The sequence below is a fragment of the Halichoerus grypus genome, chromosome 3, assembly GCF_964656455.1.
Source record: "Halichoerus grypus chromosome 3, mHalGry1.hap1.1, whole genome shotgun sequence".
Lineage (NCBI taxonomy): Eukaryota > Metazoa > Chordata > Mammalia > Carnivora > Phocidae > Halichoerus > Halichoerus grypus.
Window position 1 is genome coordinate 38,274,320 of NC_135714.1, and position 15,632 is coordinate 38,289,951.

Genomic DNA, 15,632 nt, shown 5'->3' on the forward strand with positions numbered 1-15,632 from the left:
CTTGAGAACATCAGTCTTATCACTGGATTTTTGGATCTGACTCCAAAAGTAAAGGCAACAAAAACAAAGATAAACAAATGGGACTACATCAAACTAAAAATCTCCTGCAGAACAAAGGAAACCATCAACAAAGTGAAAAGACAATGTACTGGATGGGAGAAAATACTTGCAAATCATATATCCAATAAGGAGTTAATATCCAAAATATATAAAGAACTCAATAGCAAAAAAACCCCAAACAATCTAATTTAAAAATGGGCAGAGGATCAAAACACACGTTTCAAAAAAAAAAAAAAAAAAAAAAAAAAAAGACATATAGATGATCAGCAGACATATGAAAAGATTTACAACATTGCTAATTATCAGGGAAATGCAAATCAAAACAATAATGAGATATCACCTCATACCTGTTAGAATGGCTATTATCAAAAAGATGAGAAATAACAGTGTTGAAAGGATGTAGAGAAAAAGGAACTCTTGTATACTATTGGTGGGAATGTAAATTAGTGAAGCCACAGTGAAAAACAGTATGGAGATCCCTCAAAAAATTAAAAGAATACAAAAACACTGGCTTGAAAAGATACATGCACTTTTGTGTTCATTGCAGTATTATTTATAATAGCCAAATATAGAAACAACCCAAGTGTCTATCAGATGAAGGGATAAAGAAAATGTGTGTGTGTGTGTGTGTGTGTGTGTGTGTGTGTATTCCATTGTGAATGTATGTGTATGCACAAATTATACGATTTCAGTTACATGTAGAATATAAAAACAAAACTATAAACAAAAAAACCTTATAGATATAGAGAATGGATTGATAGTTATCAAAGGGAAAGGGGTTCGGGGGTTGGATGAAAAGGATGTAGAGGGTCAATCATATGGTGATGGATGGTAACTAGACTTAGTGTGGTGATCACTTTGTAGTGTATTCAAATATCAAATTATTATGTTGAATGCCTAAAACTAATATGTTATACACCAATTTGACCTAAAACAAGAATAATCATACAATTTACAATGCTATTGTAATCAAAATAAATATAAATATTTATTTGTGCTACAGATAATCCTGCTGTGGGAGAACTGTGCATGATGTACAATACTTAGTACAGTGTTTACTTGGTATGGGGACTCATTAGCAATGTCCCTGAAGATCAGCTTAGGAAAAAATGATTTTAATATAACAAAAGTGAAAAGATTTCTGTAAATCTTATTTTCTCAGCAAGGGAAGAAAAATGATTCCTTAAGCAAATCTTTATTATTTTGTTGCTTTTATCATCAGCATCCTCATCATTATCAATTAAAGCAGCCTTGATTATTAAAATATGAGTTGCAAGTGACAGAAACATATCAGCAATCTATTTAAACAATAACAAAAAAATAAGTACTTGGCTTATATAACTGAAAAGTTCAAGAATAGTTTTCAAATAAAGCTGAATCCAGAGATTCAAAGTCTGTCAGCAAGGCCTTGATATTTTCTCTCCATCTCTCAGTTCTACTTTCCTTTTGGCCTCATTCTATGTTTGATTCTGTCCATGTGGTAGCAAAGTTGTCTTCTGGAAACTTGTGGCTTAAATGGTCCCCAGCACTTCTGCTTTAGAAGAACATTCTTACCATATATCTAACGTCAATCTCCACAATATGTTCTACTTTGACTTCCTTGAAGCATGTGCTATGCACTTGGGTTTTTCAGATAAGGGCATCCTAGATCTCATGCTCACTTGTGTGGAAAGTCGTCAGGGCTGCTCTTGAAAATAAAAGAAAGGAAATAGATCTTGAACAGAAAAACAATATTACAAAAATTATGAAAGATATAATACATTTTAAAAAAATGCATAAAGCATTTGCTCTATTTTTATAATGTAACTTTCAGAGTAACAGGTATAAGACTAAATTCTCATATCTTTCCATTTTCTCATCCAAATACCTACATCATATTTTGTTTCCATGTGTAAATACATTTTAGACCTAACAATGCAAGATAATGAGTAAATCTGGTGAACCATGTGTTGGGAGGGAGGGAGGAGGAGTTGGGAGACAAAAGGTCCACGTAGTTAGTCATCAGTGAAAATATTTTTAAGTTGGGTGGTCCATTATAGAAAGTTGAATTCAGAATTGAAACACCCACACAGTTTCATTTCAGAAGTATGCAAGGAAATAAATGTGAATCTAGAGAATCATACTAGGCTATCCAGGAAAAAAAATATTGCAAAATGCAATGGAGTTTAGTGAAATGGTAGGAGTTTAGTGAGAGAAGTTATGTGTCAAAGCAAGCCATATAGAAGGATCTGGTACCAAGAGAGATGGAAAGTCAAAGTTTGGGATTCTTTCATCAAAAAGAAAACAGAATCTTATTTAGTATTCATCAAAAGATGGAGGAAAAACATACTGAGGTATTATCAGTTGTGCAATGCTCTAATGTCACTGTTAAAAGAAGTTTCTTGTCATTAAAATGAACACATGAAAGAAACCTTTTAAAAGCAAATACGATAAGGTTCCTTCTCCAAAATAGTCCTCTTTTCTTCTTAGGGTTTTCCTGAAGACGGAATTAAGCTTTCAGCATCCACAAAAAATTATTTATGCCTTCTAAAATACAATAATCTTTCTCCTAAGTAATATCTTTTTTCAAGAGTTTTTGTGGCATGGTGCAAACACAGTAACACCAATCACTCAAGGAGAGATCATTCACTTGTATACAATTTTTGTAGGAAACCTCCCCATGTAATGGAGACGCCTTCTTAAAAATTTGGATTTAGAGACAAATCTGAATTCTCTGAAGAGCGACAAAGTCTCCATTCATTTATAATTCTATAGATTAATTTTGTGGCATAGGTAGTATATGAAGAATATGTGGTATATACTTAAAATGCAAAAATTAGCCACAAAACTTTGGAATTTTAGCACATTGCCTAGCATATGTGCATTGTTTTTCTTGTTCAAGAACAAGTGCCAGAATTCTGATAATATAATTATCTCAAATATTTCAGCACATGATTTTAATGAGCAAGTCCATGGATCTAGCAGAATTAAACCTTTTATCTCAAGTATGGAGCTATTAACATTTAGGTTTTATTAATTCAGGTTTGTTTTTTTTTTTTTTTGTCTGTTAAAGAGATTGACATTTATTATCATAGTTTTAATGATAGAAAGAATCTTTGTAACTTTACTTTTAATTGGTCTCAGGTCAACAGCTTTATAATTTACAAAGTCTTCCACCTACAAATTGAAAATAATAGGACTGTTTACATCCCTGATATAAAGAATAACATGTCTGAAGTTTCCTAATTCTCCTTCCTGTCTAGATTTATCAATTTCCCCATCCCACAAAGATTTATTTAAAAACTACTACATTCCCAGGACATATGCCTACAAATATTATTTCAATTCACCACACTAAGTGAAATTGCAAGGCAGATTTAAAAAGGAGGATACTCAGACTTACTTTACTCTGTCTTCCAGGTGAGAAGAACCCTTTAGACAATTTCTTCTCAAATATCTTCATTTCCTTATCTAAGGGTAGGACCATTGGTGGCACTCTGTATCTTCCTTTGACTCAGGGAATTTTGATAACTTTCTATTATGATGCAAATCAAATATGTATAATTGTTTGAGTTATAAATTTTTACCTTTGTTCAATTAGCTATGAAGGCTTGTGTGAGTACACTCTCGAATTTTTATAAGTGTATGCTAGACACAAATGTATTTCAATTTGATACTTGTTTCCAAGATCTGGGATTATATGGTCCCCTGGGAACATTTATAGTGTAAGTCCAAGTGTTATCTGTAATAAGAAGCCAAGTTCCCACAGAATAAAAAGACAGAAAATAAGATGGAATTCCCAAAGAGAAATGTCAAAAGTTCTTCCTTTCTGCCTCTATTGACCTTTACCCTAATTGTCATGGTAACTAGAGGAGGGATAAGATAGGGAGGTTATAGAAGATGTTTTCTCTGCACAAGAGCACGGCCTATATAATTGGATAAAAGATCTACTCCTGTAAGTTGGGCTTGGGGCGTGCAATTTTCAGTCTCCAAAATGCCAATAGCCATTCAGCTATCTATCTTCTTCACATACTCAGAACTATACTGGTATCACAACTCTTAAAGTGAATGGCCTCTTGGAAATAATAATGCCTCTAATAAAGGTATGTGCAAAAGTTGCTATGGAGTAACTGATTCTTTAGGGATTAGAAAGGCTCAAAAGAGGAAGTACCATATTGTTTGGTGATGAGAAGCTTACCAAGAAGAAACAGTGAGGAGGCATATTTCAGGTCCAAAGAACTCATCTGCTAAGTGCATTAAACAAATACTAAAGCCAAATTAGACTTCATAAGTTTCAAGATGAACAAATTATCTACATTTTTTCCCATGAATGCAAACTGAAACCTCAATTTCAATAAACTTCCTTATCAACATTCCATTTCTTAGGAAATTAAGAAACATTTGGATAGTTTCATGCAGTACATTACAATTATTAGGGGGAAAAAAGTAATTTCAAGAGACGAGTGGGATAATTTGGTAGTCAAGTATAACTTTGTGTTCTCAAAAAGGAGGATCCACTTTTTCAGGGTTTCTAAATAAAATTCAAAGGAAATGTGAATCTTTTTTCCGGACTTACTGAAGAACTGTGTTTACAACTTGCATGTATCCATTCATGAGTAATTAATCCCCTCTTGCTTTCCACTCCAGCCTGCAGCCTTGGACTTCATTTACCTGACTTCATTTATCCTGCACTCATAGTTGTATCTAAGTTCCTGCTCCCACTCACCTACCTACCTGACACTACATGTTTACTTACCTGTTGAGAGTTTTTTTCATTTTATTGCCTTACCTTTGCATTACTCCTGAGGTGACACTTAACTTTAGGACCAAGTTTTTTCTACCGACCACTGTTAACTTGGACAATAATCTAGAGAAAGGCATTCCATAGAATTCATCTATTATCCTCCATGGACTATAATTAACGGTTGCCTATAGATAACATTCTCCTGTAAAAGCCACTATTTTTCAACCTTATTACAGGATTATTAAAATGATTAAAATGTAACATTACTGTGTCCTAATAGGGCATATTGGCTCAAACTATCCACAGGAATGCAAAGCACATAAGACTATAAATTTCTACAATAATCTCTAGCTTATTTGTCTCTTATGTTTCCTGTGCTGTGATTCTCACTCCCTTCATGATAGGAGAATGTGTCATCATAAATCAGCGTTGGCTATAGCGTCAAAGCAAGATTACACTGGGGGAAGAGTCAAGTCCCTGCTCTGTTGGAGCCGACAAAGACAATAGCATCAATCTGACCCTTTTATAACCTCATTCTGCAAGCCTCACTTCCCTCATCTCTCATGGAGAGTGTGAGCAGACCCACCTATCATATTTTTACCCAATAAAGTGGCCCATGTGTTTGCAGAACATCTTGTTTTCCTCTTATTCATATTTTGACTTGGCATTTATAGCAGTTGGGTTAAAAAAAAAAAAAAGCCACAGTCTGATTTGTCTGCAACAGACAGTCTAATTAAATTGGAGGGGAGGGACAGATGCACAAAGCTGCTGAACTGCTCATAATACAAAACATGGCAGCTTCAGTTTGGGAAAATCTAGCAAGAGGGTGCCAACAATTTCTGCTCACTGAACTAGCTGAAGTATGTAATTATGTTAAGTTCCCTTATTTTAATTCCAATTTCACATATATCGCTGATGCATTTGGAAAGAGCTTAGAAGGCCATTATTTGGGTTGTGATAAAAGAATGATATACACATGATTCACCAATGCTGTAATTTTCTCTGACTCATATTTTTTAATATTAAAAGTGTTATTTTTACAGAATAAGTATTTATGAATAGGTTTTTTTTTTCATCTATTAAAATTTTTCCCTATATTATTCAAATCAACATCAGTTCTTTGATACTTAAGAACGGCGTGCAATCAAGAGCTCCAACTGCTGTTTGTAATATTGAAAACCTGAAGCAAACCTTTATGAACAGAAGCACAAACTGCTTGCATCTCTAGTGGCAAATCCTCTGTCAAGCTGTTTTACAATCTGCACCATCAGTATAATATCAGTCTTTCAAATTGCTGTGGGCATTCATGTTGTTACTGTGGGACAGATGCTAATCTCACACTGATCTATTTGTCTATTTCATCCCATCCTACCTCAAAAGTTACAAAAACTATAGGCATCGCCAGTTTTCAGGGTGAAAATATGTTTACGTATGTGTAGGTAATACATGTTGCCTTCAAAATTCAATTTTTCAGAATAATTTACAAGATTCAGGCTCCCATTTGAATATAAAAGTTTCAAGGGAAAATTGTTATAAACTTATAACTTAAAAAAATCATTGAAGAGCTGACAATACAGGAACCCTAATTGAAATAAACTTCAAAAACTACTCAGTCCTTTATAAAAGAGAAAACATTTATATCTGTTTTATCCTTAACAAAATACAAGACAGAGCAACAAAAACAATAAAAGGCAAGAAAATGTGATTCCTGATCAAGAGAGGAAACAGTCAATGAAAGCAGACACAGAGATAGCCCAGATGGATTTTAAATTAAATGTGATAAAAGTCCAAAAATTTTAATGGAAAAAGTATACAGCATGAATGCAGAAATGGAAAATTTCAAGAGATATGTGGAAGCCATAAAAAGGAGTGACATATATGATAAATATATCACAAAACTTAAGTGAGTAAAGCTTATAATACTTTAATGTTATTAAAATATAATATAAAATATATCCCCAGTAAAAGGGAAAGCAAAGCATATTGCCATGATTTGTCTTTAACTTTTATTCAAATACAATAACTCTAAAAATAACTATGTGAGGGGCACCTGGGTGGCTCAGTTGGTTAAGCGACTGCCTTCGGCTCAGGTCATGATCCTGGACTCCCGGGATCGAGTCCCGCATCGGGCTCCCTGCTTGGCAGGGAGTCTGCTTCTCCCTCTGACCCTCCTCCCTCTCATGCTCTCTGTCTCTCATTCTTTCTCTCTCTCAAATAAATAAATAAAATCTTTAAAAAAAATAAAAATAAATAAAAAAATAAAAATAACTATGTGACACTTGGTTAAAGATGACAAGTTTAACATAAGCAATAGCCTCCACCCCTTCTTGAAAGCTTATTTTTAAAAAACTATTTTTGAAAGAGGAATAAGCTCAAAGAACAAAGGGAGAAAAATTCTGGAAGCTGAAACCAGATGGAAAAGTAGTAATTGATTAAATAGATCTAAGAAAGCTGAATCCTAATGCAATAATGAAACCTGAGAATCTCTTGGATGACCCAATGCACACCATAGAATCAATGACTCAGGAGTTGGCAGTACCAAGTACTCATGGAATAAATGTGGCAGAATAATATCAGGAAGGTCAGTTGAAACTTTGGACCACCAGATCACCTCCCTTCCTCTGCATAGCTAAGGATCGGCTACATTACACACACACACACATACACATTCATGAATACACACATAAACACCCCAACTAGGCAGATGATTGGTGGTTTATTAACAGGGGAGGAATAATTAGAATATCTCTGATCCAATTTGAAGACCAGAGTACTATACTAAAAACAAAGAAATCAAGGGAAATTTAAACACTAAATATATTATCTTGCCAGGATCCCAGAGGTGAAAGCCATAATTTATGTCCCATAAGCCCCTTGAAAGAGTTTTCCTGGGAGTTTGGCCAGCCCAAGAGAAAAGTCCTGCATGTAATAACATCAAGGATTTCTCTAATAAGCAGCACTGCTAGATTACTCCACAGGAGAGCCCATGGTCTTTTCTATATGCTTAGAGCCTCCAATCAGTTTTTTAGCACCCTTTTTAAAATACTAGTCTACTGTGAATTGTGCAAGACTGTTGAATCTCAGATCTGTACCTCTGAAACAAATAATGCAATATATGTTAAGAAAAAAAAAAAGGAGAAGATAGCAGGAGGGGAAGAATGAAGGGGGGGAATTGGAGGGGGAGATGAACCATGAGAGACAATGGACTCTGAAAAACAAACTGAGGGTTCTAGAGGGGAGTGGGGTGTGAGGATGGGTTAGCCTGGTGATGGGTATTAAAGAGGGCACGTTCTGCATGAAGCACTGGGTGTTATGCATAAACAATGAATCATGGAACACTACATCTAAAACTAATGATGTAGTGTATGGTGATTAACATAACAATAAAAAAATTTTTTTAATAAAATAAAATACTAGTCTATAGTCAAAAATGAATATACATTTGAGGCACATTGCTATTATGAAAGACAAAAGCCAAGACAAGCAGAAACAAGTAACAGAGAAAAGAGGTTACAAGAGAGAAGAAAATCACACACACACACACACACACACACACACACACACACATACACACACACATTTTCAGAGAAATAAAAGGAATAAGAATATACTAAAAAAAGGAGACATTCAGTGAACAAAGAAATGAGTTCTTGGAAACTAAATATATAATATTAGGAATGAAAAGATTAGTAAGATAAATGGAAGATAAAGTTGAGAAAATCTCCCCAAAAGTAGAACAGAGAGATTAAAAAAAAAAAAAGGAAATAAAGTAAAATAGGCTAGAGGACTAAGCTAGGGTACTTAACATCCTAATAATAGGTGTTTCAAAAAGAAACACCAGAAAAATGGAGGTGGAGGAAGAAAGAAAGGCAAAAAAATTCAAGAAAATATTCTAGAGCTCAGATTCATAAGATTCCACATTGAAATACTCACCTGGTATCCAGTGCAATGGGTGAAAATAATCCCACCCAGTAACATTGTATCATATAGCCACACAGATTGTAAAATACACAACTTGAAGGGTAACATTGTAAATGACAATGTGAATGAACTTCCTTTCACATGTACCTTCTGTAATGGTGCCCCGGGGTTTTTGTAGTGAAGTGGTCCTTCTCAGCAATGTATGCCATTGTGAAATTTTAGAAAGCAAGATAAAAAGAAAATTCCATGAAATTTCTGAGAGAGAGAGGCTTCATATAAAGATACGAGATTCTCAACAACAATACTGGAAGCTAGAAAACAATGGAGAAAAATCTTAAAAACTCTTTTAGGGGGCGCCTGAATGGCTCAGTCAGTTAAGCATCTGCCTTCAGCTCAGGTCATGATCCCAGGGTCCTGGGATCCAGTCCCACATCAGGCTCCCTGCTCAGCGGGGAGTCTGCTCCTCCACCCCCTTGTGCTCTCTCTCACTTACTCTCTTAATTAAATAAATAAAATTAAAAAAACAAACAAACAAACAAATCTCTTTCAGGGCAAAATGCTTTCCCAGTTAGAATCCTATAAGAAATCAAACAATTGTGAGCGTAAAAACTGAGATCTCCAGAAAACTGGAGATCCAAATTAAGAAAGAAAACAGAATTCCTAGTTTAATGATATGGGGAAATATCAATATAAAAACCCTCAGACGTAGGGATGAACCGGTCTAAATCAGAACAAGAAACTTCTGGAAAGCATTTCTTCAAAAACGTGAAATTTATAGAAGAACTAATGTGACCGGATGAAATAAAAGGAGATTACAAAATTAGGGAACAAACTGGGGATAGTAAGTGATACATGTTTGGAAAACTAAGCAAACATGTAAAAAGGGAAATTTTTTTAACTATAAAGAATTTTAAAAAATGCACAAGAATGAAAAGTAATCACGGCATACCATATGGGTCAGTTGGGAAGGCAGTCACATAATCATGAAAGTTTTAATACTTTAAATATTAAATATTGATCTTACAGAAATTATACCAGGATAATAACAAGATGGGGAGATAGTAAGAGAAGGGAGGTGTCATGGGTTATACATGAAAAAGAGTTAATCTTCCTCTTCTATATTGGGAAGTAAATTGATAATGCCAAAAGAGAAAATCAAAAAGTAGAAGGTATCTACAGGGGAAAGGAAAAGAATCAGGGCTCCTTTGTGAAGTAGCAAGCAAGGAACAAGGCCTGTAGAACTATTTCTCTCATTAAATTGTGGGCAGAATATAGGAAAATCTGCACTACAGATGTTATGGGGTCTTCTAATTTAACGATTTGCTGCACAACTACTATCAGGATTTATGGTAGCTGTAGAGATGTGCATGAATGGTTTCCTCGGTTCTTGATAAGCACTTGTGTTTCCTGCTGAAAATTGTCAACTGGCTGGTCAGTCAATTTGCCTAATTCTCACCAGCCCCAGTCTCTGCGAGTAGACCCTGGACCCTCAATCCACATACACCTTTGGCTCTATTTGACCATGGACCACTATAATGCTACTTAAACTGATTTCAAGTATCACCCCTACCTAGAACTTCATAGTTCTTTGAATTCTGTAATTTGGCTATCTGCTGGTATAATTTTGTGGTTAAAATCTTTGTAGTGGTTGAGAGTCCGCAACTGGACTGCTTGGATAAGAACTTACTACTTCTACAACATTAGGCAGTTGCTTAGTCGGTTTATTGATTCATAAAGTGGGATTAATAGTACTACCTACCCTATAGGATTAAATGTTAAATTAAATCCATGTAATAAGTTTATTGCAGTACTTGGCATTTAGTAAGTTCAAAAGAGATGTTAGCTATTATTTTTATTATCTTCTCAGCTCCAAACCTAAAGGTCTATGATTCCCCTTGAATTCCTCAGCTTCTTCTATAGCCCGGGTCACTTGATTGCCAGTATTTCCAACTACCCAGCAACTTGGAGCTTTGGAGCTGTCATGCAAATGAAACTAGAGGGGCTGTCTGTGGCTTTCCAGACATCTTCAAAACAAGTATGCAAATTGGATTTAAACAGCCAGCTTGGATTACATATGAGGAAATGATTCCAACACTTACAAACACCTTCTGTAAAAATAACAAAAAGACAAGACCATGATCAAATATAGTGAAAGCAAAATAAAATTCCAAAGGTATGACTTTGACTTTTTATTTAAATATATTTTAGTCCTGTAAAACATTCACAAAGACACAAAACCTGAAAAGAAGGTAAACATACAAAGAAAGTGGGAATAAAAAATTCTGCACCAATATGGAAAAAGAAAATGAGAATAAACATAAAATTTTAAGAATAAACATAAAGTCTTCTAACTGTAAGGACAGCATAAATCCACAGAGATAATTAAAACACAAATAATCTAAGATGTGGCCATAATTTGGTAGTACCTGAATCCTCAGAATCCTGAAGTTCCTAAAAAAAAATTCGAAAAGATCTATGTGTTTTGCTTCTAATTTCAGTTTATCATTGCTTTATTTAAAACAAGACACTGAGGATAAGCAATGAGGAACTATATAAAGGAAAGGGTGCTAAGGATCTAAGAAACACAAATTTCACTTGTGTCAAGGTGTCTCAAAGGGTATTTTTGCATCTAGATGCAATTAGAATTCCAGATAATGTACCAGTAAAAAATGCATTATGGTTTTTTAAACTTGAAATGCAACTCATTTGTTTAATTATTTAAACACTATGCTCTTACGTAATAATAAAAACATTTATTTGATGAGATAATGAACAATACTTTCCTTCTCCACTGATGGATTGGAATCCAAAAATCAGACTGAGACATAAATGAAAAGGGTACTTAGACTGCCATCTAGTACACATTTTTTTGTATAGCATAATTTCCAAAGCTGTTTGAATAACATCTCTAGCACTGGAACAGATATATGCTTAAGCACCACTGCTTTTTTTAATGTGTTGAAAATTGTATATGAGATGTCCTTTTCACTCTTTGACCTAAATTCTTCTCCTAAATATTAATTTGTGAATGTTTCAATCTATATATCAATTTATTAGTACTTCATTCACTTGGCCCAGATGTAGAACTGTAATCTATTAAGGATTTTCTTCAAAGGCCTCATTTGAAATAGTCTTACTAACCTGTTATTTTCCTTCTCTAGAAAGTATACAAAGATTTGAGCCAGGAGTCTCTCAAGATTCAACATGCTTTGTGAAAGTATTCACCTTTTTCAAAGAGAAGGCATTCTTTTTTTTATTGGCACAAGAATAGTTATGTTGATGATTAAAATTAGGTGGAAATATTTCCATTAACAGTTCTCCTGGACTGTGTTCTGATATCTATTTATAAGCCTTTTGCCACTAACCACAGAGGTTCATGTCTGCTCTATCTGCAAGAGAAGGAGGGAAGACAAACTAGCAGGGATTAGAAGACAGAAAGACACCCAAATAGTGCATCCAAAATGAGCAGAACAAAACAATACCTCAAGACTTACAGAACACCATTGAGATTGACATTAAAACTTGATCAGTAAATGTTCTAATTTGGCATCAGATAGGAATAGGCTACAATCCCTCAGACATTTAAGAATTGAGCGGAAACTTTAGGTCTTTCACATGTCCTTGGAGCTCTTGCAGAAAATGAAGAAATGCTCAACTTTGCTCCAGGATAAAAAACAAACAAACAAACAAACAAAATTTGACTGACCTGTTGACAGGTAATCTTAGGCTATTCAACTCGATTTAATCACACACATTTTTACTGAGCTCCTTTTATGGGCCAGGAGATGTAAGAACAACTAAATCATGGCGTATCTCATGAACAACTTACCATATGTTGATGATACAAATTTCAGTATTTAGAAAACTTTCAAAAGGCTAAATTGTAACAAAGCGAAAAACCTACCCTTGCCGATTTTCTATTGGAGGTTGAATAATGACCTGTCAGTTATGCAGCTCAAAAGATTCTTATATTGAGAAGAAAGATATCTTAGATGCCATTTTAATGCATTATTCTCCGGTTTTGTTATAAATTGAAATATTTCAATATTAAGTAAAAAATCAAAGATAATAGAACATTGTATTTCATTAAGAAGTACCACAGTTTTACTCAATGGCAAAGCTTTGAATAACCAAGTACCTTAAGATATTAATGAATCAGGAAATAAACTTAATTTTTTTTCCATAATCTCTGCATTGTAAAAAAATAATGTCAAAATAAATGCCCAAATTATAACATATAACTATAAGATAACTTAAGAATATTTAACCATTTATCTACTTTATCCTTCAGTGTGTTAGGTTTCTTTTTAAATACTTTTTATCTGATCTTAGAATATTTAATTGGAAAAGACAAGTCCAGGATCACAGTCCTAGTCTAGACTGCCAGAACAATGCCAAGCAAAGCCCAATTTGTATCTGCAGCACCATCAGCGGCCACCCACTCTCTTCAGTCCTATCTCACCCCATGGCTTACTTTAAAGAGCCTATGAAGATCTGAATCCTAAAAGAAGCAAAACCAATTATTTATGCATATTTCAAAATGTAAGAAATTCAGCCAAAGCTTGATTCCAAAACAAAAACAATGCTTTAAGTGTGTTCATTAGCACACACACACACACATAAACACACACACACACACACACACAAATGGAAGTGAACAAAACATTCAATTCAATAATATGAACTGAACCCATCTGTAAATTCCTCTATAAAATAAAATTGAATGCAATTTAGCTTGTTTTCACATTAGATGCTCTCTTAAATTGATGTGAACACAGTATACCTACGCTTTTTCTTCTTTCACTTCATCTCCTCCATGAAGTTCTCTTTCTAGATAAATATCCCTTAATAGTCAGTAGACCACTCATGTCGGGTCTCTTTGGCCTGTGTTTCCAGTTGTCTGCTGCATTAGTTTGCTTGGGTTGCCATAACAAAATACCAAGACTGGGTGGTTTAAAGAACAGAAATGTATTTCCTCAAGTCTCAGATCAGGGGTCTACAGAGTTAGTTCTGAAGCCTCTCTCCTTGGCTTGTAGATGGCCATCTTATTCTGATATTTTCACACAGTGTTTCATGTGTGTCTGTGTTCTAATCATCTCTTATTATTAAGACACCAGTCATATTGGATTAAGGCCCACCCAGAAGACTTCATTTTTGACTGGACGACTGGATTTCCTGTGACCCCTAATGCTTTAAGATTTTCTCACTGTCCAGTAATCCAGCAACTTTAGAAAAATGTACAACTTCAAGGAAGAAAGTTATTTATAAAAGGAATGAATACAGGTTGTTGGCTTTATAAAAGAAAGAAGTTTTATGAAAATTCATAATAATCTTTTATCTGTTTTTCAAATCTATACCTTCTCTTTTCATATTTTCTTAAGGCTATCCAGAGTCATATCTAAAGTGGCTGCTCCCCTTAGTAAAAGTTCTATATTGCAAGTCAAACTTATGGCCAAATATGAAACATAAACCAGTTTATGGAATACAGATGTGAGACAACTTATTCTGCTTACTAATTCACACGCCTATAATTAAGCCTGGGCCTATGTGAACTACACATTTTATTGCAAATGTACATTCAGGAATATTTATTATCACATCCTTCTGAAAATATAAGAGAAGTATTGTGAGGACCCTAAATCACTCCCTGTGCACTAAGCACTATAGGCCAAGAAGGTGAGATCAGGTTCAACCATTCAACAAAATTATTTCAGTGTGAAGCCTGCTTACCTGCTTTCCTGAGATTTCAAGTTTCCTGTCCTCTGTATGCTTTGAATTTTGACAACTCATGGATGCATTAAAAGAAAAAATTAATAAATTTTTAAATCTTGAAGTTCATCCAACATTTAAATTATTTTTAGCAAAAGATTTATTCAAGTAGCTGGTCATTCAGTAGAAGTCCAAAATTCTTATTTTCAGTATACTTTAATCTTATGTTATTGCCCATATTATTGTTAATGACTTAAATAATTTGGAGGTATAGGAGTAATGTTAAAATATTATTTTTAAGATTCTTGAAACTTCCTATGACCTTAGTATCCTTAATCTTGTAAATCAAGAAAAATAGTTAAACACAGTCAATCAAAATGAAGAATTGATTTGCATTAATTCTTGGAGACTGACAAATATCTAAGAATATGACATGGCTAATTCAGTTCCAATAATTTCCAAATTAGTATTATTAAGACTATAGAGCATTTATGTTAAATAGTGAATTGAATATACATGATTTCATTTTTATTGGGCTATATATGCAATAATTGATTGAGGTTATTATATCCAGGATTGCTTGTTTCATCTCATTACCTACATGTCATCATAAAAATATCCTAAGATAATAGAACTTTGAGCAAGTAAATATTAATGTGGGTGTAAAATAGATGTCTCACACTGGCAGTTGGATTTTGTCTTAAATGTATTTCTTTTAGTTGGTACAACTAAGATTAGAAAAATGTTAGTAAGCAATAATTATTATTTGAAGATTTTAAATAAAATTCCGTGGCTTCATTTGAAAAACTGTTTATCTTACAACAAAATCAACTTCCCTACATGGTGACAGTCAGATGGAATTGAGCAGTCACTGCCCGTTTAGGCGGGACAAACAAGACCTCATTGCCCCACAGCCTCCACCACTTCCTACAGTTACTCCTAAACACATTCACCTTCCTGACCACAAAGGCATTCATATTTGCCACACTTTATATCAAAGGAGAAAGATGGAAAATATGCAGAATTGGAGGTGTTGTCCAGGTTTGAATCAAGTTCTTAGTGGAGCTGAGAATGTTGTAAGACACATCACTATTGCAGACAAAGTCTAAAAGGAAAGATATCCACATTCATCGTCAAAATATAAAAATGCATTTTTCAAGAGTATAAATAGCTAGAAAAAAATAGAATGTGTTTTATGGAACTTTGTAATGTTAACTGC

General features: G+C 34.1%; 1 long non-coding RNA gene across 1 annotated transcript in view; it reads right to left on the minus strand.

Moving 5' to 3' along the window:
- The window catches only part of LOC118522911 (uncharacterized), a 142,947-nt gene that overhangs the window by 18,503 nt on the left and 108,812 nt on the right, over nucleotides 1–15,632 (minus strand). The window lies entirely within an intron of this gene.